This window comes from Chamaea fasciata, unplaced genomic scaffold, assembly GCF_029207755.1.
Source record: "Chamaea fasciata isolate MVZ Bird 193981 ecotype frontalis unplaced genomic scaffold, bChaFas1.0.hap1 SCAF_6, whole genome shotgun sequence".
NCBI classification, from domain to species: Eukaryota; Metazoa; Chordata; class Aves; order Passeriformes; family Sylviidae; genus Chamaea; species Chamaea fasciata.
Genome location: NW_027094091.1, coordinates 65,660,973 through 65,687,339, shown reverse-complemented (window position 1 = coordinate 65,687,339; position 26,367 = coordinate 65,660,973).

Below are 26,367 nucleotides of genomic sequence, written 5' to 3'. Positions count from 1 at the left end.
CTCAGTTACTCACTGGTATACACATATTTATACAGACCTAGACAGCATGAGGAGAAAGGCCAGTCCACATCCTGGGGCTTTTGTTTCCTGTCTTCCCACTTCCACGTGAAGTTTAACGTGATGATGCGCCTTCCGTTTTTAGAGGGCAATTTTCTGAAATACTGTGCAGATCTGAATCGTTTGCAAATAATCATGTCTTTAGCTTGGCATCAGCTGTCTTCTCTGCAGAACTAAACTTTGTTCTTGCCCTAATGACTTCTCAGCCATAATTGTCCCCAGACTCTGATAATACTAAATTTAGATCACCACAGCTATTTTTTATTATATTGTCTGGCATCTTTGCACTACAACCATTCCTTACATTAGCTGCACTGAGTGCCATTCCTTTATTCCCATAGCTGCTTTTCCAAGAGTGCTCTAACATCTCATTATGTGAGCTAATACATTAAAAAGTACTTTTTGTTTTCAGATGCTCATGTGCATACAGTCATGTGGTTAAATAGACTTTACCCACTTTTATCTGCATATGTTTTTTTGAAAAGTAACTGAAAGGGGATCGTTTAATCTTCATTTTTGTACAGAATTACAAACTTAAATACAACATATCTTCATTTTAGACTGGAAAAGGAAAAAAAAAACAAAAACAAAACAAAAAACAACCAACCAAAAAAATAAAAACCAAACTATGAGTCAAAAGCCCAGAATACTCCATAAGCAAATGCAGTGATCCTCAGGAGTTTTTGATACATATTAAATTGTTAAAAAACTATCAAAAGCTTGACCAAAACATTGTTTCCAATTTGTGGACGGACACATATTAAATTGTTAAAAAACTATCAAAAGCTTGACAAAAACATGGTTTCCAATTTGTGGACTTAAGTCAGATGCAATGAGCACTGAACACAAAGCTTCTTTTTAACTTACTTCAAAGGCCTCCGAATTTAGACTAGAAGTAACAACCTGCTTTGACTTGTTTTAGTTTCATTACTTTTGTAGATTCTTTTGTAGATTCAAGCTATTCAAAAAGCATAATACTTGGATAATGACAGTTACCCTTTCTTAGGAGTTACTGATTTTTAGTCTGCATCTGTGTCCATTCATAAACCTACCACAGTAAAAGAACTACTTCTCAGCAAAAATCGGTCTAACTGGACAATTTTGCTAAGATTCAGACATCAGGAAATGATGTAACACAGGACCAATATCGAATTCTGTTAACATGAGAGGGTTAAAAATAGGCAAAGACTTCAGACTTGACAAGTCCCCCTGGGCCAAATGGGCAGGACAATCACCACTGATGACCTGTAGTAAGACCTAAGTCTACTTAAGCCCGCCAACCTGTTGATGAACCTGTTTCCATTTCTGTTTTTCTCCTTACAGCCGTGCCTGGCATTGACAAAGTCACTGTCAGCACCCACAAGGATAGCCTCCCCGAATTAGGGCAGTGGGTGACAGGGACTAGTGTGACATCATCACCCAGCCCTAAGGTACAAAGGTGGCAACACAACTTGCAGAGCTGAGGACAGGATCGAGGAGAAGGAGCTTGCCCAAGGCTACTGGCGAGTTCTGGTGCCTCTGAGGCACCACAAACGCCTCTCTCTCTGTCCAAACAAGGACTGGGATGCTTTGTCAGGAGGAGAAAGGCCTGCAGCACAGACCTTCCAGGCACTGCTCCCTATCCACAATGGTGCACAACACTGCTGAGAAGTGTCCTCCTGGGAAGAAGCAAGGTGAGAGCAAAATCTCCCTCCCCACGGCTGGCAGTGGGGGAGCGGTCAAGAGCTGCAGCAAGGGGAAGCAGGAGCTCCAACAACGACCCAGGGTAGACTCCCTCTGGCTCTCTTGGGCCAGCGGGGCCAGGCTGGCCTGTGGGCACATATGCCTCCCCTGCCCTTAAGCCAGCCCGGCAAGGCCTTGGGGACAATCCTGCACGGACATCACCCGAGCCCTGCGCAGCTGCTCACACCACTTGCCCTCTCCTCTCTCCAATGTGCAGATCCAAACAGCAGCAGCAGAAGCAGCTTCCCCTGCAAAAAGCAGAGCTTGAAAAGACGGCCATCCAGAGGGCGCCACAGAGCCACAGTCACTCAGGAGCCCGGCAGCAAAACGCCGCCGGATCGACCATGTGCTGGCCCAAAGAGACCAGCAGCCCCAGCACCGGCACTCAGGGGGTGCCAGGGCTGTCCCAGGCTGTGGTGCTGGTCAGCAGCAGCAGCAGCAGCAGCTTCCCCTGCAAAAAGCAGAGCTTGAAGAGAGGCCATCCAGAGGGCGTCACAGAGCCACAGTCACTCAGGAGCCCGGCAGCAAAACACCGCCGGATCGACGATGTGCTGGCCCAAAATATTGAGACCAGCAGCCCCAGCACTGCCACTCAGGGGGTGCCAGGGCTGTCTCAAAGTGTGGTTCTGGTCAGCAGCAGCAGCAGCAGCAGCTTCCCCTGCAAAAAGCAGAGCTTGAAGAGAGGCCATCCAGAGGGCGCCACAGAGCCACAGACACTCAGGAGCCCGGCAGCAAAACACCGCCGGATCGCCCAAAGTATTGAGACCAGCAGCCCCAGCACCGCCACTCAGGGGGTGCCAGGGCTGTCTCAGGCTGTGGTGCTGGTCAGCAGCAGCAGCAGCAGCAGCTTCCCGTGCAAAAAGCAGAGCTTGAAAAGAGGCCATCCAGACGGCGCCACAGAGCCACAGTCACTCAGGAGCCTGGCAGCAAAACGCCGCCGGATCGACGATGTGCTGGCCCAAAGTATTGAGACCAGCAGCCCCAGCACCGCCACTCAGGGGGTGCCAGGGCTGTCCCAGGACACTCAGTCACCCAGCAGACAAGCAGCTCCATACAGACCACCCTGGCTCTTCGCTGGCTCCATGAAGGACAAACGCTCCCAGCCTGGGCCAATCCGTATGAGACACGTCCGGCGGCAACAGCGGCAGGAGAAAAAGCTGTACAGTCGGCCTGAAAACCAGAGCAGGATCAGACGAGCATCACCCTCTGGTGCTCGTCCCCCTCAGCCATCAAAATAAACTTTTCTGTTTGTTTGAACTGGGAGAGCCCACATTCCTTTTCCCAGCCTCCTGCATGCTCATGGGAATCATGTTGGAGCAGTGAAGTTGGATGAGATGATCGTAAAATCGTACAATGGTTTGGCTTGGGAGACACTTTAAATCTCATTTACTTCCACCCTCCCTGCAATAAGCAAGGACACCTTCAACTAGTCAGCTTGTTCCAAGCCCCATCCAACCTGGAATGTTTCCACAGCATCTCTGGGCAACCTGTGGCAGAGACCACAGCATTTTTATCACCCTCATTGATTAAAAATTTCTTCCTTGAAGCTCATTTGAATCATCCCTCCTCCAGTTTAAAACCAACACCCCTTGTCTTATGGCAATAGATCTTGCTAAAATCTTTGTCCTTGTGTCCCCTTGGGCATCTCCCTGGCACCTCCCAGGACGAGGAAGCAATTAGCTTGAAGTAAAATTAGAAATCCACTGAATGCAACAAGGGCAAAACCTCTAGTTTTTCAGCTCCTGCATGTCAGGAGGTGCTGGCACCATGAGGCTCTTGGCCAACAGCTCCTCTCCCTCCATCACCTGTGCTGAAAATGGGAGAAAATCTGTTTATCCACACCAGCACCAGCATCCCATCCTTGAGAAGCAGCAGAGCTGACAGGTAAAGGTTGCTCTGGGGAGAACGGAGGACCACCTCACTCACAGAGCAGCATGTATTTTGTGAAAAAAATAGCCAGCACCCTCCTGTTCTCTGCAAATGGTACACAAAAAGTTTAAAAAGTATTTAAAAATTGACCAAGTTTTGGAGAAGATGCAGATCAGACTACACGAGGCTGGAAAAGACTGTACAAGTGACAGTTCTCCGGGGAAGGTTAGTAGGAAATCCCTTCTTTCTGCTATTAAAATCTCAGGCTGTTGCCATCAGACACTCAAGCCACAAGAGAAAAGTGCTTCAGCACCAGCATCCAACTGAGCATCTGTTTGATCCACCTCAGTGGAAAGCCATCACTTTGCAAGGAGAATTCACATTTGGAGTTACACACAACATACTTCTTTCTGTCTGGAAGTGCTACCGGTTTTGCTACCCAGCATTTCATATTAAATTGTGGAAGTATTTTAAATGAAAGGGGAATGAAAACTCGTGGTATTTAAAGAAAAACTGGCTGGAAAAGTCTCAGATTTGTTCCATTCTGAAAGGGAACCAAGGTACCATGAGTCCTAAAAGACTCACCAGCTCTCTCAAACAAACGAGGAATAAAGCCTAAGAGGAAAATGAACCCACAGATTTGAATTTAATTTGGCCTTAATACAGCTTTACAAAGGATTAGGTTAAGTTTGCAAGACACCTTTACTTTGATTCAGAGATTTGCTTGGGTTTTCCTTCAGAATCCAGAGAGCTGGCAACAGATCGCTGTGCAGTGTCCACAGACGGGTCCAGCAGTCAGGGCAGGGCAAGAGCCAACAGCTCCTGGGAAGCAGCAGAAAAAAGCACCATGGGATGTGCTGAAGAAGGGATGGAAACAGGGTGGGTGGGGTGGAAGGAGCTCTGCTCCCACCTGGGCTGGCTTGTGGGAGTAACTGTGATGAACAAACGCTTGCCTGAACCCAATAGTAATTCTGCACCCACATCTGGGGTCTCCACGTTTAAAAAAAAAAAAAAAAAAATAAATAAAATAAAAATTAAAAACATGGTACTTTTGGAGTGAGTCAAGAGGTCCAGAGGAGGGTTGCAGCCATGATCCAAGGGCTGGAGCAGTTCTGCTCTGGAGATGGGCTGAGAGAGCTGAGCTTGTTTAGCCTGGAGAAGAGAAGGCTCCAGGGAGACTTCAGAGCCCCCCAGTGCCTACAGGGCACCAATCTTCTCAAATTCCTGCCATGCTTGCCCACCCCAATCCTGAAGTTTCCACGGCCTCAGAGACTTTATCTTTCGGGAAAAACACATGAGTACTTAAAGTTGGTTCAGAAGCTTCATTTGAGACCGTAGGTAATACTCTGATTTTCCTTTAAGGAGGCTGACCCAAGCAATATGCCCAATGTATCACAGAACAACTCTTCTTTTAAAGAATGAATGAATCAATCAACTGTACTCTTAGAGCTGTCAAAAGAATGAATTAGGACTGGTTAGTATGACCTAATCACCACTGATGACCTGTAGTAAGACCTAAGTCTCCTTAAGCCCGCCAACCTGTTGATGAACCTGTTCCCATTTCTGTTTTTCTCCTTACAGCCGTGCCTGGCATTGACAAAGTCACTGTCAGCACCCACAAGGATAGCCTCCCCGAATTAGGGCAGTGGGTGACAGGGACTAGTGTGACATCATCACCCAGCCCTAAGGTACAAAGGTGGCAACACAACTTGCAGAGCTGAGGACAGGATCGAGGAGAAGGAGCTTGCCCAAGGCTACTGGCGAGTTCTGGTGCCTCTGAGGCACCACAAACGCCTCTCTCTCTGTCCAAACAAGGACTGGGATGCTTTGTCAGGAGGAGAAAGGCCTGCAGCACAGACCTTCCAGGCACTGCTCCCTATCCACAATGGTGCACAACACTGCTGAGAAGTGTCCTCCTGGGAAGAAGCAAGGTGAGAGAAAAATCTCCCTCCCCACGGCTGGCAGTGGGGGAGCGGTCAAGAGCTGCAGCAAGGGGAAGCAGGAGCTCCAACAACGACCCAGGGTAGAGTCCCTCTGGCTCTCTTGGGCCAGCGGGGCCAGGCTGGCCTGTGGGCACATATGCCTCCCCTGCCCTTAAGCCAGCCCGGCAAGGCCTTGGGGACAATCCTGCACGGACATCACCCGAGCCCTGCGCAGCTGCTCACACCACTTGCCCTCTCCTCTCTCCAATGTGCAGATCCAAACAGCAGCAGCAGCAGCGGCCTGTCAGGACAGCCCAGGGCGGAGCAGGCCCGGCGCCGTTCCTGGAGACAGAGAGCACAAGGCCCGGGCAGCCAGGCAGTGAAACCCATACGGCTGAACCGAGTACCACTGCTGCGTGCTGAGACCAGCAGCCCCAGCACCGGCACTCAGGGGGTGCCAGGGCTGTCTCAAAGTGTGGTTCTGGTCAGCAGCAGCAGCAGCAGCAGCTTCCCCTGCAAAAAGCAGAGCTTGAAGAGAGGCCATCCAGAGGGCGCCACAGAGCCACAGACACTCAGGAGCCCGGCAGCAAAACACCGCCGGATCGCCCAAAGTATTGAGACCAGCAGCCCCAGCACCGCCACTCAGGGGGTGCCAGGGCTGTCCCAGGCTGTGGTGCTGGTCAGCAGCAGCAGCAGCTTCCCGTGCAAAAAGCAGAGCTTGAAAGGAGGCCATCCAGACGGCGCCACAGAGCCACAGTCACTCAGGAGCCCGGCAGCAAAACGCCGCCGGATCGACGATGTGCTGGCCCAAAGTATTGAGACCAGCAGCCCCAGCACCGCCACTCAGGGGGTGCCAGAGCTGTCCCAGGACACTCAGTCACCCAGCAGACAAGCAGCTCCATACAGACCACCCTGGCTCTTCGCTGGCTCCATGAAGGACAAACGCTCCCAGCCTGGGCCAATCCGTATGAGACACGTCCGGCGGCAACAGCGGCAGGAGAAAAAGCTGTACAGTCGGCCTGAAAACCAGAGCAGGATCAGACGAGCATCACCCTCTGGTGCTCGTCCCCCTCAGCCATCAAAATAAACTTTTCTGTTTGTTTGAACTGGGAGAGCCCACATTCCTTTTCCCAGCCTCCTGCATGCTCATGGGAATCATGTTGGAGCAGTGAAGTTGGATGAGATGATCGTAAAATCGTACAATGGTTTGGCTTGGGAGACACTTTAAATCTCATTTACTTCCACCCTCCCTGCAATAAGCAAGGACACCTTCAACTAGTCAGCTTGTTCCAAGCCCCATCCAACCTGGAATGTTTCCACAGCATCTCTGGGCAACCTGTGGCAGAAACCACAGCATTTTTATCACCCTCATTGATTAAAAATTTCTTCCTTGAAGCTCATTTGAATCATCCCTCCTCCAGTTTAAAACCAACACCCCTTGTCTTATGGCAATAGATCTTGCTAAAGTCTTTGTCCTTGTGTCCCCTTGGGCGTCTCCCTGGCACCTCCCAGGACGAGGAAGCAATTAGCTTGAAGTAAAATTAGAAATCCACTGAATGCAACAAGGGCAAAACCTCTAGATTTTCAGCTCCTGCATGTCAGGAGGTGCTGGCACCATGAGGCTCTTGGCCAACAGCTCCTCTCCCTCCATCACCTGTGCTGAAAATGGGAGAAAATCTGTTTATCCACACCAGCACCAGCATCCCATCCTTGAGAAGCAGCAGAGCTGACAGGTAAAGGTTGCTCTGGGGAGAACGGAGGACCACCTCACTCACAGAGCAGCGTGTATTTTGTGAAAAAAATAGCCAGCACCCTCCTGTTCTCTGCAAATGGTACACAAAAAGTTTAAAAAGTATTTAAAAATTGACCAAGTTTTGGAGAAGATGCAGATCAGACTACATGAGGCTGGAAAAGACTGTACAAGTGACAGTTCTCCGGGGAAGGTTAGTAGGAAATCCCTTCTTTCTGCTATTAAAATCTCAGGCTGTTGCCATCAGACACTCAAGCCACAAGAGAAAAGTGCTTCAGCACCAGCATCCAACTGAGCATCTGTTTGATTCACCTCAGTGGAAAGCCATCACTTTGCAAGGAGAATTCACATTTGGAGTTACACACAACATACTTCTTTCTGTCTGGAAGTGCTACCGGTTTTGCTACCCAGCATTTCATATTAAATTGTGGAAGTATTTTAAATGAAAGGGGAATGAAAACTCGTGGTATTTAAAGAAAAACTGGCTGGAAAAGTCTCAGATTTGTTCCATTCTGAAAGGGAACCAAGGTACCATGAGTCCTAAAAGACTCACCAGCTCTCTCAAACAAACGAGGAATAAAGCCTAAGAGGAAAATGAACCCACAGATTTGAATTTAATTTGGCCTTAATACAGCTTTACAAAGGATTAGGTTAAGTTTGCAAGACACCTTTACTTTGATTCAGAGATTTGCTTGGGTTTTCCTTCAGAATCCAGAGAGCTGGCAACAGATCGCTGTGCAGTGTCCACAGACGGGTCCAGCAGTCAGGGCAGGGCAAGAGCCAACAGCTCCTGGGAAGCAGCAGAAAAAAGCACCATGGGATGTGCTGAAGAAGGGATGGAAACAGGGTGGGTGGGGTGGAAGGAGCTCTGCTCCCACCTGGGCTGGCTTGTGGGAGTAACTGTGATGAACAAACGCTTGCCTGAACCCAATAGTAATTCTGCACCCACATCTGGGGTCTCCACGTTTAAAAAAAAAAAAAAAAAATAAAATAAAAAAAAATAAAAATTAAAAACATGGTACTTTTGGAGTCAGTCAAGAGGTCCAGAGGAGGGTTGCAGCCATGATCCAAGGGCTGGAGCAGTTCTGCTCTGGAGATGGGCTGAGAGAGCTGAGCTTGTTTAGCCTGGAGAAGAGAAGGCTCCAGGGAGACTTCAGAGCCCCCCAGTGCCTACAGGGCACCAATCTTCTCAAATTCCTGCCATGCTTGCCCACCCCAATCCTGAAGTTTCCACGGCCTCAGAGACTTTATCTTTCGAGAAAAGCACATGAGTACTTAAAGTTGGTTCAGAAGCTTCATTTGAGACCGTAGGTAATACTCTGATTTTCCTTTAAGGAGGCTGACCCAAGCAATATGCCCAATGTATCACAGAACAACTCTTCTTTTAAAGAATGAATGAATCAATCAACTGTACTCTTAGAGCTGTCAAAAGAATGAATTAGGACTGGTTAGTATGACCTAATCACCACTGATGACCTGTAGTAAGACCTAAGTCTCCTTAAGCCCGCCAACCTGTTGATGAACCTGTTCCCATTTCTGTTTTTCTCCTTACAGCCGTGCCTGGCATTGACAAAGTCACTGTCAGCACCCACAAGGATAGCCTCCCCGAATTAGGGCAGTGGGTGACAGGGACTAGTGTGACATCATCACCCAGCCCTAAGGTACAAAGGTGGCAACACAACTTGCAGAGCTGAGGACAGGATCGAGGAGAAGGAGCTTGCCCAAGGCTACTGGCGAGTTCTGGTGCCTCTGAGGCACCACAAACGCCTCTCTCTCTGTCCAAACAAGGACTGGGATGCTTTGTCAGGAGGAGAAAGGCCTGCAGCACAGACCTTCCAGGCACTGCTCCCTATCCACAATGGTGCACAACACTGCTGAGAAGTGTCCTCCTGGGAAGAAGCAAGGTGAGAGCAAAATCTCCCTCCCCACGGCTGGCAGTGGGGGAGCGGTCAAGAGCTGCAGCAAGGGGAAGCAGGAGCTCCAACAACGACCCAGGGTAGAGTCCCTCTGGCTCTCTTGGGCCAGCGGGGCCAGGCTGGCCTGTGGGCACATATGCCTCCCCTGCCCTTAAGCCAGCCCGGCAAGGCCTTGGGGACAATCCTGCACGGACATCACCCGAGCCCTGCGCAGCTGCTCACACCACTTGCCCTCTCCTCTCTCCAACGTGCAGATCCAAACAGCAGCAGCAGCAGTGGCGGCCTGTCGGAACAGCCCAGGGCGGAGCAGGCCCGGCGCCGTTCCTGGAGACAGAGAGCACAAGGCCCGGGCAGCCGGGCAGTGAAACCCATACGGCTGAACCGAGTGCCACTGCTGCGTGCTGAGACCAGCAGCCCCGGCACCGGCACTCAGGGGGTGCCAGGGCTGTCCCAGGCTGTGATGCTGGTCAGCAGCAGCAGCAGCAGCAGCTTCCCCTGCAAAAAGCAGAGCTTGAAGAGAGGCCATCCAGAGGGCGTGACAGAGCCACAGTCACTCAGGAGCCCGGCAGCAAAACGCCGCCGGATCGACGATGTGCTGGCCCCAAATATTGAGGCCAGCAGCCCCAGCACCGCCACTCAGGGGGTGCCAGGGCTGTCTCAAAGTGTGGTTCTGGTCAGAAGCAGCAGCAGCAGCAGCTTCCCCCGCAAAAAGCAGAGCTGGAAGAGAGGCCATCCAGAGGGCCCCACAGAGCCACAGACACTCAGGAGCCCGGCAGCAAAACACCGCCGGATCGCCCAAAGTATTGAGACCAGCAGCCCCGGCACCGCCACTCAGGGGGTGCCAGGGCTGTCCCAGGCTGTGGTGCTGGTCAGCAGCAGCAGCAGCTTCCCGTGCAAAAAGCAGAGCTTGAAAGGAGGCCATCCAGACGGCGCCACAGAGCCACAGTCACTCAGGAGCCCGGCAGCAAAACGCCGCCGGATCGACGATGTGCTGGCCCAAAGTATTGAGACCAGCAGCCCCAGCATTGCCACTCAGGGGGTGCCAGAGCTGTCCCAGGACACTCAGTCACCCAGCAGACAAGCAGCTCCATACAGACCACCCTGGCTCTTCGCTGGCTCCATGAAGGACAAACGCTCCCAGCCTGGGCCAATCCGTATGAGACACGTCCGGCGGCAACAGCGGCAGGAGAAAAAGCTGTACAGTCGGCCTGAAAACCAGAGCAGGATCAGACGAGCATCACCCTCTGGTGCTCGTCCCCCTCAGCCATCAAAATAAACTTTTCTGTTTGTTTGAACTGGGAGAGCCCACATTCCTTTTCCCAGCCTCCTGCATGCTCATGGGAATCATGTTGGAGCAGTGAAGTTGGATGAGATGATCGTAAAATCGTACAATGGTTTGGCTTGGGAGACACTTTAAATCTCATTTACTTCCACCCTCCCTGCAATAAGCAAGGACACCTTCAACTAGTCAGCTTGTTCCAAGCCCCATCCAACCTGGAATGTTTCCACAGCATCTCTGGGCAACCTGTGGCAGAAACCACAGCATTTTTATCACCCTCATTGATTAAAAATTTCTTCCTTGAAGCTCATTTGAATCATCCCTCCTCCAGTTTAAAACCAACACCCCTTGTCTTATGGCAATAGATCTTGCTAAAATCTTTGTCCTTGTGTCCCCTTGGGCATCTCCCTGGCACCTCCCAGGACGAGGAAGCAATTAGCTTGAAGTAAAATTAGAAATCCACTGAATGCAACAAGGGCAAAACCTCTAGTTTTTCAGCTCCTGCATGTCAGGAGGTGCTGGCACCATGAGGCTCTTGGCCAACAGCTCCTCTCCCTCCATCACCTGTGCTGAAAATGGGAGAAAATCTGTTTATCCACACCAGCACCAGCATCCCATCCTTGAGAAGCAGCAGAGCTGACAGGTAAAGGTTGCTCTGGGGAGAACGGAGGACCACCTCACTCACAGAGCAGCGTGTATTTTGTGAAAAAAAATAGCCAGCACCCTCCTGTTCTCTGCAAATGGTACACAAAAAGTTTAAAAAGTATTTAAAAATTGACCAAGTTTTGGAGAAGATGCAGATCAGACTACATGAGGCTGGAAAAGACTGTACAAGTGACAGTTCTCCGGGGAAGGTTAGTAGGAAATCCCTTCTTTCTGCTATTAAAATCTCAGGCTGTTGCCATCAGACACTCAAGCCACAAGAGAAAAGTGCTTCAGCACCAGCATCCAACTGAGCATCTGTTTGATCCACCTCAGTGGAAAGCCATCACTTTGCAAGGAGAATTCACATTTGGAGTTACACACAACATACTTCTTTCTGTCTGGAAGTGCTACCGGTTTTGCTACCCAGCATTTCATATTAAATTGTGGAAGTATTTTAAATGAAAGGGGAATGAAAACTCGTGGTATTTAAAGAAAAACTGGCTGGAAAAGTCTCAGATTTGTTCCATTCTGAAAGGGAACCAAGGTACCATGAGTCCTAAAAGACTCACCAGCTCTCTCAAACAAACGAGGAATAAAGCCTAAGAGGAAAATGAACCCACAGATTTGAATTTAATTTGGCCTTAATACAGCTTTACAAAGGATTAGGTTAAGTTTGCAAGACACCTTTACTTTGATTCAGAGATTTGCTTGGGTTTTCCTTCAGAATCCAGAGAGCTGGCAACAGATCGCTGTGCAGTGTCCACAGACGGGTCCAGCAGTCAGGGCAGGGCAAGAGCCAACAGCTCCTGGGAAGCAGCAGAAAAAAGCACCATGGGATGTGCTGAAGAAGGGATGGAAACAGGGTGGGTGGGGTGGAAGGAGCTCTGCTCCCACCTGGGCTGGCTTGTGGGAGTAACTGTGATGAACAAACGCTTGCCTGAACCCAATAGTAATTCTGCACCCACATCTGGGGTCTCCACGTTTAAAAAAAAGAAAAAAAATAAAAAAAATAAAAAAAAAAAAAAATTAAAAACATGGTACTTTTGGAGTGAGTCAAGAGGTCCAGAGGAGGGTTGCAGCCATGATCCAAGGGCTGGAGCAGTTCTGCTCTGGAGATGGGCTGAGAGAGCTGAGCTTGTTCAGCCTGGAGAAGAGAAGGCTCCAGGGAGACTTCAGAGCCCCCCAGTGCCTACAGGGCACCAATCTTCTCAAATTCCTGCCATGCTTGCCCACCCCAATCCTGAAGTTTCCACGGCCTCAGAGACTTTATCTTTCGGGAAAAACACATGAGTACTTAAAGTTGGTTCAGAAGCTTCATTTGAGACCGTAGGTAATACTCTGATTTTCCTTTAAGGAGGCTGACCCAAGCAATATGCCCAATGTATCACAGAACAACTCTTCTTTTAAAGAATGAATGAATCAATCAACTGTACTCTTAGAGCTGTCAAAAGAATGAATTAGGACTGGTTAGTATGACCTAATCACCACTGATGACCTGTAGTAAGACCTAAGTCTCCTTAAGCCCGCCAACCTGTTGATGAACCTGTTCCCATTTCTGTTTTTCTCCTTACAGCCGTGCCTGGCATTGACAAAGTCACTGTCAGCACCCACAAGGATAGCCTCCCCGAATTAGGGCAGTGGGTGACAGGGACTAGTGTGACATCATCACCCAGCCCTAAGGTACAAAGGTGGCAACACAACTTGCAGAGCTGAGGACAGGATCGAGGAGAAGGAGCTTGCCCAAGGCTACTGGCGAGTTCTGGTGCCTCTGAGGCACCACAAACGCCTCTCTCTCTGTCCAAACAAGGACTGGGATGCTTTGTCAGGAGGAGAAAGGCCTGCAGCACAGACCTTCCAGGCACTGCTCCCTATCCACAATGGTGCACAACACTGCTGAGAAGTGTCCTCCTGGGAAGAAGCAAGGTGAGAGCAAAATCTCCCTCCCCACGGCTGGCAGTGGGGGAGCGGTCAAGAGCTGCAGCAAGGGGAAGCAGGAGCTCCAACAACGACCCAGGGTAGACTCCCTCTGGCTCTCTTGGGCCAGCGGGGCCAGGCTGGCCTGTGGGCACATATGCCTCCCCTGCCCTTAAGCCAGCCCGGCAAGGCCTTGGGGACAATCCTGCACGGACATCACCCGAGCCCTGCGCAGCTGCTCACACCACTTGCCCTCTCCTCTCTCCAATGTGCAGATCCAAACAGCAGCAGCAGCAGTGGCGGCCTGTCGGAACAGCCCAGGGCGGAGCAGGCCCGGCGCCGTTCCTGGAGACAGAGAGCACAAGGCCCGGGCAGCCGGGCAGTGAAACCCATACGGCTGAACCGAGTGCCACTGCTGCGTGCTGAGACCAGCAGCCCCGGCACCGGCACTCAGGGGGTGCCAGGGCTGTCCCAGGCTGTGGTGCTGGTCAGCAGCAGCAGCAGCAGCAGCTTCCCCTGCAAAAAGCAGAGCTTGAAGAGAGGCCATCCAGAGGGCGTGACAGAGCCACAGTCACTCAGGAGCCCGGCAGCAAAACGCCGCCGGATCGACGATGTGCTGGCCCCAAATATTGAGGCCAGCAGCCCCAGCACCGCCACTCAGGGGGTGCCAGGGCTGTCTCAAAGTGTGGTTCTGGTCAGAAGCAGCAGCAGCAGCAGCTTCCCCTGCAAAAAGCAGAGCTGGAAGAGAGGCCATCCAGAGGGCCCCACAGAGCCACAGACACTCAGGAGCCCGGCAGCAAAACACCGCCGGATCGCCCAAAGTATTGAGACCAGCAGCCCCGGCACCGCCACTCAGGGGGTGCCAGGGCTGTCCCAGGCTGTGGTGCTGGTCAGCAGCAGCAGCAGCTTCCCGTGCAAAAAGCAGAGCTTGAAAGGAGGCCATCCAGACGGCGCCACAGAGCCACAGTCACTCAGGAGCCCGGCAGCAAAACGCCGCCGGATCGACGATGTGCTGGCCCAAAGTATTGAGACCAGCAGCCCCAGCACCGCCACTCAGGGGGTGCCAGAGCTGTCCCAGGACACTCAGTCACCCAGCAGACAAGCAGCTCCATACAGACCACCCTGGCTCTTCGCTGGCTCCATGAAGGACAAACGCTCCCAGCCTGGGCCAATCCGTATGAGACACGTCCGGCGGCAACAGCGGCAGGAGAAAAAGCTGTACAGTCGGCCTGAAAACCAGAGCAGGATCAGACGAGCATCACCCTCTGGTGCTCGTCCCCCTCAGCCATCAAAATAAACTTTTCTGTTTGTTTGAACTGGGAGAGCCCACATTCCTTTTCCCAGCCTCCTGCATGCTCATGGGAATCATGTTGGAGCAGTGAAGTTGGATGAGATGATCGTAAAATCGTACAATGGTTTGGCTTGGGAGACACTTTAAATCTCATTTACTTCCACCCTCCCTGCAATAAGCAAGGACACCTTCAACTAGTCAGCTTGTTCCAAGCCCCATCCAACCTGGAATGTTTCCACAGCATCTCTGGGCAACCTGTGGCAGAAACCACAGCATTTTTATCACCCTCATTGATTAAAAATTTCTTCCTTGAAGCTCATTTGAATCATCCCTCCTCCAGTTTAAAACCAACACCCCTTGTCTTATGGCAATAGATCTTGCTAAAATCTTTGTCCTTGTGTCCCCTTGGGCATCTCCCTGGCACCTCCCAGGACGAGGAAGCAATTAGCTTGAAGTAAAATTAGAAATCCACTGAATGCAACAAGGGCAAAACCTCTAGTTTTTCAGCTCCTGCATGTCAGGAGGTGCTGGCACCATGAGGCTCTTGGCCAACAGCTCCTCTCCCTCCATCACCTGTGCTGAAAATGGGAGAAAATCTGTTTATCCACACCAGCACCAGCATCCCATCCTTGAGAAGCAGCAGAGCTGACAGGTAAAGGTTGCTCTGGGGAGAACGGAGGACCACCTCACTCACAGAGCAGCCTGTATTTTGTGAAAAAAAATAGCCAGCACCCTCCTGTTCTCTGCAAATGGTACACAAAAAGTTTAAAAAGTATTTAAAAATTGACCAAGTTTTGGAGAAGATGCAGATCAGACTACACGAGGCTGGAAAAGACTGTACAAGTGACAGTTCTCCGGGGAAGGTTAGTAGGAAATCCCTTCTTTCTGCTATTAAAATCTCAGGCTGTTGCCATCAGACACTCAAGCCACAAGAGAAAAGTGCTTCAGCACCAGCATCCAACTGAGCATCTGTTTGATTCACCTCAGTGGAAAGCCATCACTTTGCAAGGAGAATTCACATTTGGAGTTACACACAACATACTTCTTTCTGTCTGGAAGTGCTACCGGTTTTGCTACCCAGCATTTCATATTAAATTGTGGAAGTATTTTAAATGAAAGGGGAATGAAAACTCGTGGTATTTAAAGAAAAACTGGCTGGAAAAGTCTCAGATTTGTTCCATTCTGAAAGGGAACCAAGGTACCATGAGTCCTAAAAGACTCACCAGCTCTCTCAAACAAACGAGGAATAAAGCCTAAGAGGAAAATGAACCCACAGATTTGAATTTAATTTGGCCTTAATACAGCTTTACAAAGGATTAGGTTAAGTTTGCAAGACACCTTTACTTTGATTCAGAGATTTGCTTGGGTTTTCCTTCAGAATCCAGAGAGCTGGCAACAGATCGCTGTGCAGTGTCCACAGACGGGTCCAGCAGTCAGGGCAGGGCAAGAGCCAACAGCTCCTGGGAAGCAGCAGAAAAAAGCACCATGGGATGTGCTGAAGAAGGGATGGAAACAGGGTGGGTGGGGTGGAAGGAGCTCTGCTCCCACCTGGGCTGGCTTGTGGGAGTAACTGTGATGAACAAACGCTTGCCTGAACCCAATAGTAATTCTGCACCCACATCTGGGGTCTCCACGTTTAAAAAAAAGAAAAAAAATAAAAAAATAAAAAAAATAAAAATTAAAAACATGGTACTTTTGGAGTGAGTCAAGAGGTCCAGAGGAGGGTTGCAGCCATGATCCAAGGGCTGGAGCAGTTCTGCTCTGGAGATGGGCTGAGAGAGCTGAGCTTGTTCAGCCTGGAGAAGAGAAGGCTCCAGGGAGACTTCAGAGCCCCCCAGTGCCTACAGGGCACCAATCTTCTCAAATTCCTGCCATGCTTGCCCACCCCAATCCTGAAGTTTCCACGGCCTCAGAGACTTTATCTTTCGGGAAAAACACATGAGTACTTAAAGTTGGTTCAGAAGCTTCATTTGAGACCGTAGGTAATACTCTGATTTTCCTTTAAGGAGGCTGACCCAAGCAATATGCCCAATGTATCACAGAACAACTCTTCTTTTAAAGAATGAATCAATCAATCAACTGTACTCTTAGAGCTGTCAAAAGAATGAATTAGGACTGGTTAGTATGACCTAATCACCACTGATGACCTGTAGTAAGACCTAAGTCTCCTTAAGCCCGCCAACCTGTTGATGAACCTGTTCCCATTTCTGTTTTTCTCCTTACAGCCGTGCCTGGCATTGACAAAGTCACTGTCAGCACCCACAAGGATAGCCTCCCCGAATTAGGGCAGTGGGTGACAGGGACTAGTGTGACATCATCACCCAGCCCTAAGGTACAAAGGTGGCAACACAACTTGCAGAGCTGAGGACAGGATCGAGGAGAAGGAGCTTGCCCAAGGCTACTGGCGAGTTCTGGTGCCTCTGAGGCACCACAAACGCCTCTCTCTCTGTCCAAACAAGGACTGGGATGCTTTGTCAGGAGGAGAAAGGCCTGCAGCACAGACCTTCCAGGCACTGCTCCCTATCCACAATGGTGCACAACACTGCTGAGAAGTGTCCTCCTGGGAAGAAGCAAGGTGAGAGCAAAATCTCCCTCCCCACGGCTGGCAGTGGGGGAGCGGTCAAGAGCTGCAGCAAGGGGAAGCAGGAGCTCCAACAACGACCCAGGGTAGAGTCCCTCTGGCTCTCTTGGGCCAGCGGGGCCAGGCTGGCCTGTGGGCACATATGCCTCCCCTGCCCTTAAGCCAGCCCGGCAAGGCCTTGGGGACAATCCTGCACGGACATCACCCGAGCCCTGCGCAGCTGCTCACACCACTTGCCCTCTCCTCTCTCCAACGTGCAGATCCAAACAGCAGCAGCAGCAGTGGCGGCCTGTCGGAACAGCCCAGGGCGGAGCAGGCCCGGCGCCGTTCCTGGAGACAGAGAGCACAAGGCCCGGGCAGCCGGGCAGTGAAACCCATACGGCTGAACCGAGTGCCACTGCTGCGTGCTGAGACCAGCAGCCCCGGCACCGGCACTCAGGGGGTGCCAGGGCTGTCCCAGGCTGTGATGCTGGTCAGCAGCAGCAGCAGCAGCAGCTTCCCGTGCAAAAAGCAGAGCTTGAAGAGAGGCCATCCAGAGGGCGTGACAGAGCCACAGTCACTCAGGAGCCCGGCAGCAAAACGCCGCCGGATCGACGATGTGCTGGCCCCAAATATTGAGGCCAGCAGCCCCAGCACCGCCACTCAGGGGGTGCCAGGGCTGTCTCAAAGTGTGGTTCTGGTCAGAAGCAGCAGCAGCAGCAGCTTCCCCTGCAAAAAGCAGAGCTGGAAGAGAGGCCATCCAGAGGGCCCCACAGAGCCACAGACACTCAGGAGCCCGGCAGCAAAACACCGCCGGATCGCCCAAAGTATTGAGACCAGCAGCCCCGGCACCGCCACTCAGGGGGTGCCAGGGCTGTCCCAGGCTGTGGTGCTGGTCAGCAGCAGCAGCAGCTTCCCGTGCAAAAAGCAGAGCTTGAAAGGAGGCCATCCAGACGGCGCCACAGAGCCACAGTCACTCAGGAGCCCGGCAGCAAAACGCCGCCGGATCGACGATGTGCTGGCCCAAAGTATTGAGACCAGCAGCCCCAGCACCGCCACTCAGGGGGTGCCAGAGCTGTCCCAGGACACTCAGTCACCCAGCAGACAAGCAGCTCCATACAGACCACCCTGGCTCTTCGCTGGCTCCATGAAGGACAAACGCTCCCAGCCTGGGCCAATCCGTATGAGACACGTCCGGCGGCAACAGCGGCAGGAGAAAAAGCTGTACAGTCGGCCTGAAAACCAGAGCAGGATCAGACGAGCATCACCCTCTGGTGCTCGTCCCCCTCAGCCATCAAAATAAACTTTTCTGTTTGTTTGAACTGGGAGAGCCCACATTCCTTTTCCCAGCCTCCTGCATGCTCATGGGAATCATGTTGGAGCAGTGAAGTTGGATGAGATGATCGTAAAATCGTACAATGGTTTGGCTTGGGAGACACTTTAAATCTCATTTACTTCCACCCTCCCTGCAATAAGCAAGGACACCTTCAACTAGTCAGCTTGTTCCAAGCCCCATCCAACCTGGAATGTTTCCACAGCATCTCTGGGCAACCTGTGGCAGAAACCACAGCATTTTTATCACCCTCATTGATTAAAAATTTCTTCCTTGAAGCTCATTTGAATCATCCCTCCTCCAGTTTAAAACCAACACCCCTTGTCTTATGGCAATAGATCTTGCTAAAATCTTTGTCCTTGTGTCCCCTTGGGCATCTCCCTGGCACCTCCCAGGACGAGGAAGCAATTAGCTTGAAGTAAAATTAGAAATCCACTGAATGCAACAAGGGCAAAACCTCTAGTTTTTCAGCTCCTGCATGTCAGGAGGTGCTGGCACCATGAGGCTCTTGGCCAACAGCTCCTCTCCCTCCATCACCTGTGCTGAAAATGGGAGAAAATCTGTTTATCCACACCAGCACCAGCATCCCATCCTTGAGAAGCAGCAGAGCTGACAGGTAAAGGTTGCTCTGGGGAGAACGGAGGACCACCTCACTCACAGAGCAGCGTGTATTTTGTGAAAAAAAATAGCCAGCACCCTCCTGTTCTCTGCAAATGGTACACAAAAAGTTTAAAAAGTATTTAAAAATTGACCAAGTTTTGGAGAAGATGCAGATCAGACTACACGAGGCTGGAAAAGACTGTACAAGTGACAGTTCTCCGGGGAAGGTTAGTAGGAAATCCCTTCTTTCTGCTATTAAAATCTCAGGCTGTTGCCATCAGACACTCAAGCCACAAGAGAAAAGTGCTTCAGCACCAGCATCCAACTGAGCATCTGTTTGATTCACCTCAGTGGAAAGCCATCACTTTGCAAGGAGAATTCACATTTGGAGTTACACACAACATACTTCTTTCTGTCTGGAAGTGCTACCGGTTTTGCTACCCAGCATTTCATATTAAATTGTGGAAGTATTTTAAATGAAAGGGGAATGAAAACTCGTGGTATTTAAAGAAAAACTGGCTGGAAAAGTCTCAGATTTGTTCCATTCTGAAAGGGAACCAAGGTACCATGAGTCCTAAAAGACTCACCAGCTCTCTCAAACAAACGAGGAATAAAGCCTAAGAGGAAAATGAACCCACAGATTTGAATTTAATTTGGCCTTAATACAGCTTTACAAAGGATTAGGTTAAGTTTGCAAGACACCTTTACTTTGATTCAGAGATTTGCTTGGGTTTTCCTTCAGAATCCAGAGAGCTGGCAACAGATCGCTGTGCAGTGTCCACAGACGGGTCCAGCAGTCAGGGCAGGGCAAGAGCCAACAGCTCCTGGGAAGCAGCAGAAAAAAGCACCATGGGATGTGCTGAAGAAGGGATGGAAACAGGGTGGGTGGGGTGGAAGGAGCTCTGCTCCCACCTGGGCTGGCTTGTGGGAGTAACTGTGATGAACAAACGCTTGCCTGAACCCAAAAGTAATTCTGCACCCACATCTGGGGTCTCCACGTTTAAAAAAAAAAAAAAAAAAAAAAAACAAAAAAACAAAAACAAAAACATGGAACTTCTGGAGTGAGTCCAGAGGAGGGTTGCAGCCATGATCCAAGGGCTGGAGCAGTTCTGCTCTGGAGATGGGCTGAGAGAGCTGAGCTTGTTCAGCCTGGAGAAGAGAAGGCTCCAGGGAGACTTCAGAGCCCCCCAGTGCCTACAGGGCACCAATCTTCTCAAATTCCTGCCATGCTTGCCCACCCCAATCCTGAAGTTTCCACGGCCTCAGAGACTTTATCTTTCGGGAAAAACACATGAGTACTTAAAGTTGGTTCAGAAGCTTCATTTGAGACCGTAGGTAATACTCTGATTTTCCTTTAAGGAGGCTGACCCAAGCAATATGCCCAATGTATCACAGAACAACTCTTCTTTTAAAGAATGAATGAATCAATCAACTGTACTCTTAGAGCTGTCAAAAGAATGAATTAGGACTGGTTAGTATGACCTAATCACCACTGATGACCTGTAGTAAGACCTAAGTCTCCTTAAGCCCGCCAACCTGTTGATGAACCTGTTCCCATTTCTGTTTTTCTCCTTACAGCCGTGCCTGGCATTGACAAAGTCACTGTCAGCACCCACAAGGATAGCCTCCCCGAATTAGGGCAGTGGGTGACAGGGACTAGTGTGACATCATCACCCAGCCCTAAGGTACAAAGGTGGCAACACAACTTGCAGAGCTGAGGACAGGATCGAGGAGAAGGAGCTTGCCCAAGGCTACTGGCGAGTTCTGGTGCCTCTGAGGCACCACAAACGCCTCTCTCTCTGTCCAAACAAGGACTGGGATGCTTTGTCAGGAGGAGAAAGGCCTGCAGCACAGACCTTCCAGGCACTGCTCCCTATCCACAATGGTGCACAACACTGCTGAGAAGTGTCCTCCTGGGAAGAAGCAAGGTGAGAGAAAAATCTCCCTCCCCTCGGCTGGCAGTGGGGGAGCGGTCAAGAGCTGCAGCAAGGGGAAGCAGGAGCTCCAACAACGACCCAGGGTAGAGTCCCTCTGGCTCTCTTGGGCCAGCGGGGCCAGGCTGGCCTGTGGGCACATATGCCTCCCCTGCCCTTAAGCCAGCCCGGCAAGGCCTTGGGGACAATCCTGCACGGACATCACCCGAGCCCTGCGCAGCTGCTCACACCACTTGCCCTCTCCTCTCTCCAATGTGCAGATCCAAACAGCAGCAGCAGCAGTGGCGGCCTGTCGGAACAGCCCAGGGCGGAGCAGGCCCGGCGCCGTTCCTGGAGACAGAGAGCACAAGGCCCGGGCAGCCGGGCAGTGAAACCCATACGGCTGAACCGAGTGCCACTGCTGCGTGCTGAGACCAGCAGCCCCAGCACCGGCACTCAGGGGGTGCCAGGGCTGTCCCAGGCTGTGGTGCTGGTCAGCAGCAGCAGCAGCAGCAGCTTCCCCTGCAAAAAGCAGAGCTTGAAGAGAGGCCATCCAGAGGGCGTCACAGAGCCACAGTCACTCAGGAGCCCGGCAGCAAAACGCCGCCGGATCGACGATGTGCTGGCCCAAAATATTGAGACCAGCAGCCCCAGCACTGCCACTCAGGGGGTGCCAGGGCTGTCTCAAAGTGTGGTTCTGGTCAGCAGCAGCAGCAGCAGCAGCTTCCCCTGCAAAAAGCAGAGCTTGAAGAGAGGCCATCCAGAGGGCGCCACAGAGCCACAGACACTCAGGAGCCCGGCAGCAAAACACCGCCGGATCGCCCAAAGTATTGAGACCAGCAGCCCCAGCACCGCCACTCAGGGGGTGCCAGGGCTGTCCCAGGCTGTGGTGCTGGTCAGAAGCAGCAGCAGCAGCAGCTTCCCGTGCAAAAAGCAGAGCTTGAAAAGAGGCCATCCAGACGGCGCCACAGAGCCACAGTCACTCAGGAGCCCGGCAGCAAAACGCCGCCGGATCGACGATGTGCTGGCCCAAAGTATTGAGACCAGCAGCCCCAGCACCGCCACTCAGGGGGTGCCAGGGCTGTCCCAGGACACTCAGTCACCCAGCAGACAAGCAGCTCCATACAGACCACCCTGGCTCTTCGCTGGCTCCATGAAGGACAAACGCTCCCAGCCTGGGCCAATCCGTATGAGACACGTCCGGCGGCAACAGCGGCAGGAGAAAAAGCTGTACAGTCGGCCTGAAAACCAGAGCAGGATCAGACGAGCATCACCCTCTGGTGCTCGTCCCCCTCAGCCATCAAAATAAACTTTTCTGTTTGTTTGAACTGGGAGAGCCCACATTCCTTTTCCCAGCCTCCTGCATGCTCATGGGAATCATGTTGGAGCAGTGAAGTTGGATGAGATGATCGTAAAATCGTACAATGGTTTGGCTTGGGAGACACTTTAAATCTCATTTACTTCCACCCTCCCTGCAATAAGCAAGGACACCTTCAACTAGTCAGCTTGTTCCAAGCCCCATCCAACCTGGAATGTTTCCACAGCATCTCTGGGCAACCTGTGGCAGAAACCACAGCATTTTTATCACCCTCATTGATTAAAAATTTCTTCCTTGAAGCTCATTTGAATCATCCCTCCTCCAGTTTAAAACCAACACCCCTTGTCTTATGGCAATAGATCTTGCTAAAATCTTTGTCCTTGTGTCCCCTTGGGCATCTCCCTGGCACCTCCCAGGACGAGGAAGCAATTAGCTTGAAGTAAAATTAGAAATCCACTGAATGCAACAAGGGCAAAACCTCTAGTTTTTCAGCTCCTGCATGTCAGGAGGTGCTGGCACCATGAGGCTCTTGGCCAACAGCTCCTCTCCCTCCATCACCTGTGCTGAAAATGGGAGAAAATCTGTTTATCCACACCAGCACCAGCATCCCATCCTTGAGAAGCAGCAGAGCTGACAGGTAAAGGTTGCTCTGGGGAGAACGGAGGACCACCTCACTCACAGAGCAGCGTGTATTTTGTGAAAAAAAATAGCCAGCACCCTCCTGTTCTCTGCAAATGGTACACAAAAAGTTTAAAAAGTATTTAAAAATTGACCAAGTTTTGGAGAAGATGCAGATCAGACTACACGAGGCTGGAAAAGACTGTACAAGTGACAGTTCTCCGGGGAAGGTTAGTAGGAAATCCCTTCTTTCTGCTATTAAAATCTCAGGCTGTTGCCATCAGACACTCAAGCCACAAGAGAAAAGTGCTTCAGCACCAGCATCCAACTGAGCATCTGTTTGATTCACCTCAGTGGAAAGCCATCACTTTGCAAGGAGAATTCACATTTGGAGTTACACACAACATACTTCTTTCTGTCTGGAAGTGCTACCGGTTTTGCTACCCAGCATTTCATATTAAATTGTGGAAGTATTTTAAATGAAAGGGGAATGAAAACTCGTGGTATTTAAAGAAAAACTGGCTGGAAAAGTCTCAGATTTGTTCCATTCTGAAAGGGAACCAAGGTACCATGAGTCCTAAAAGACTCACCAGCTCTCTCAAACAAACGAGGAATAAAGCCTAAGAGGAAAATGAACCCACAGATTTGAATTTAATTTGGCCTTAATACAGCTTTACAAAGGATTAGGTTAAGTTTGCAAGACACCTTTACTTTGATTCAGAGATTTGCTTGGGTTTTCCTTCAGAATCCAGAGAGCTGGCAACAGATCGCTGTGCAGTGTCCACAGACGGGTCCAGCAGTCAGGGCAGGGCAAGAGCCAACAGCTCCTGGGAAGCAGCAGAAAAAAGCACCATGGGATGTGCTGAAGAAGGGATGGAAACAGGGTGGGTGGGGTGGAAGGAGCTCTGCTCCCACCTGGGCTGGCTTGTGGGAGTAACTGTGATGAACAAACGCTTGCCTGAACCCAATAGTAATTCTGCACCCACATCTGGGGTCTCCACGTTTAAAAAAAAGAAAAAAAATAAAAAAATAAAAAAAAATAAAAATTAAAAACATGGTACTTTTGGAGTGAGTCAAGAGGTCCAGAGGAGGGTTGCAGCCATGATCCAAGGGCTGGAGCAGTTCTGCTCTGGAGATGGGCTGAGAGAGCTGAGCTTGTTCAGCCTGGAGAAGAGAAGGCTCCAGGGAGACTTCAGAGCCCCCCAGTGCCTACAGGGCACCAATCTTCTCAAATTCCTGCCATGCTTGCCCACCCCAATCCTGAAGTTTCCACGGCCTCAGAGACTTTATCTTTCGGGAAAAACACATGAGTACTTAAAGTTGGTTCAGAAGCTTCATTTGAGACCGTAGGTAATACTCTGATTTTCCTTTAAGGAGGCTGACCCAAGCAATATGCCCAATGTATCACAGAACAACTCTTCTTTTAAAGAATGAATCAATCAATCAACTGTACTCTTAGAGCTGTCAAAAGAATGAATTAGGACTGGTTAGTATGACCTAATCACCACTGATGACCTGTAGTAAGACCTAAGTCTCCTTAAGCCCGCCAACCTGTTGATGAACCTGTTCCCATTTCTGTTTTTCTCCTTACAGCCGTGCCTGGCATTGACAAAGTCACTGTCAGCACCCACAAGGATAGCCTCCCCGAATTAGGGCAGTGGGTGACAGGGACTAGTGTGACATCATCACCCAGCCCTAAGGTACAAAGGTGGCAACACAACTTGCAGAGCTGAGGACAGGATCGAGGAGAAGGAGCTTGCCCAAGGCTACTGGCGAGTTCTGGTGCCTCTGAGGCACCACAAACGCCTCTCTCTCTGTCCAAACAAGGACTGGGATGCTTTGTCAGGAGGAGAAAGGCCTGCAGCACAGACCTTCCAGGCACTGCTCCCTATCCACAATGGTGCACAACACTGCTGAGAAGTGTCCTCCTGGGAAGAAGCAAGGTGAGAGCAAAATCTCCCTCCCCACGGCTGGCAGTGGGGGAGCGGTCAAGAGCTGCAGCAAGGGGAAGCAGGAGCTCCAACAACGACCCAGGGTAGAGTCCCTCTGGCTCTCTTGGGCCAGCGGGGCCAGGCTGGCCTGTGGGCACATATGCCTCCCCTGCCCTTAAGCCAGCCCGGCAAGGCCTTGGGGACAATCCTGCACGGACATCACCCGAGCCCTGCGCAGCTGCTCACACCACTTGCCCTCTCCTCTCTCCAACGTGCAGATCCAAACAGCAGCAGCAGCAGTGGCGGCCTGTCGGAACAGCCCAGGGCGGAGCAGGCCCGGCGCCGTTCCTGGAGACAGAGAGCACAAGGCCCGGGCAGCCGGGCAGTGAAACCCATACGGCTGAACCGAGTGCCACTGCTGCGTGCTGAGACCAGCAGCCCCGGCACCGGCACTCAGGGGGTGCCAGGGCTGTCCCAGGCTGTGATGCTGGTCAGCAGCAGCAGCAGCAGCAGCTTCCCCTGCAAAAAGCAGAGCTTGAAGAGAGGCCATCCAGAGGGCGTGACAGAGCCACAGTCACTCAGGAGCCCGGCAGCAAAACGCCGCCGGATCGACGATGTGCTGGCCCCAAATATTGAGGCCAGCAGCCCCAGCACCGCCACTCAGGGGGTGCCAGGGCTGTCTCAAAGTGTGGTTCTGGTCAGAAGCAGCAGCAGCAGCAGCTTCCCCTGCAAAAAGCAGAGCTGGAAGAGAGGCCATCCAGAGGGCCCCACAGAGCCACAGACACTCAGGAGCCCGGCAGCAAAACACCGCCGGATCGCCCAAAGTATTGAGACCAGCAGCCCCGGCACCGCCACTCAGGGGGTGCCAGGGCTGTCCCAGGCTGTGGTGCTGGTCAGCAGCAGCAGCAGCTTCCCGTGCAAAAAGCAGAGCTTGAAAGGAGGCCATCCAGACGGCGCCACAGAGCCACAGTCACTCAGGAGCCCGGCAGCAAAACGCCGCCGGATCGACGATGTGCTGGCCCAAAGTATTGAGACCAGCAGCCCCAGCACCGCCACTCAGGGGGTGCCAGAGCTGTCCCAGGACACTCAGTCACCCAGCAGACAAGCAGCTCCATACAGACCACCCTGGCTCTTCGCTGGCTCCATGAAGGACAAACGCTCCCAGCCTGGGCCAATCCGTATGAGACACGTCCGGCGGCAACAGCGGCAGGAGAAAAAGCTGTACAGTCGGCCTGAAAACCAGAGCAGGATCAGACGAGCATCACCCTCTGGTGCTCGTCCCCCTCAGCCATCAAAATAAACTTTTCTGTTTGTTTGAACTGGGAGAGCCCACATTCCTTTTCCCAGCCTCCTGCATGCTCATGGGAATCATGTTGGAGCAGTGAAGTTGGATGAGATGATCGTAAAATCGTACAATGGTTTGGCTTGGGAGACACTTTAAATCTCATTTACTTCCACCCTCCCTGCAATAAGCAAGGACACCTTCAACTAGTCAGCTTGTTCCAAGCCCCATCCAACCTGGAATGTTTCCACAGCATCTCTGGGCAACCTGTGGCAGAAACCACAGCATTTTTATCACCCTCATTGATTAAAACTTTCTTCCTTGAAGCTCATTTGAATCATCCCTCCTCCAGTTTAAAACCAACACCCCTTGTCTTATGGCAATAGATCTTGCTAAAATCTTTGTCCTTGTGTCCCCTTGGGCATCTCCCTGGCACCTCCCAGGACG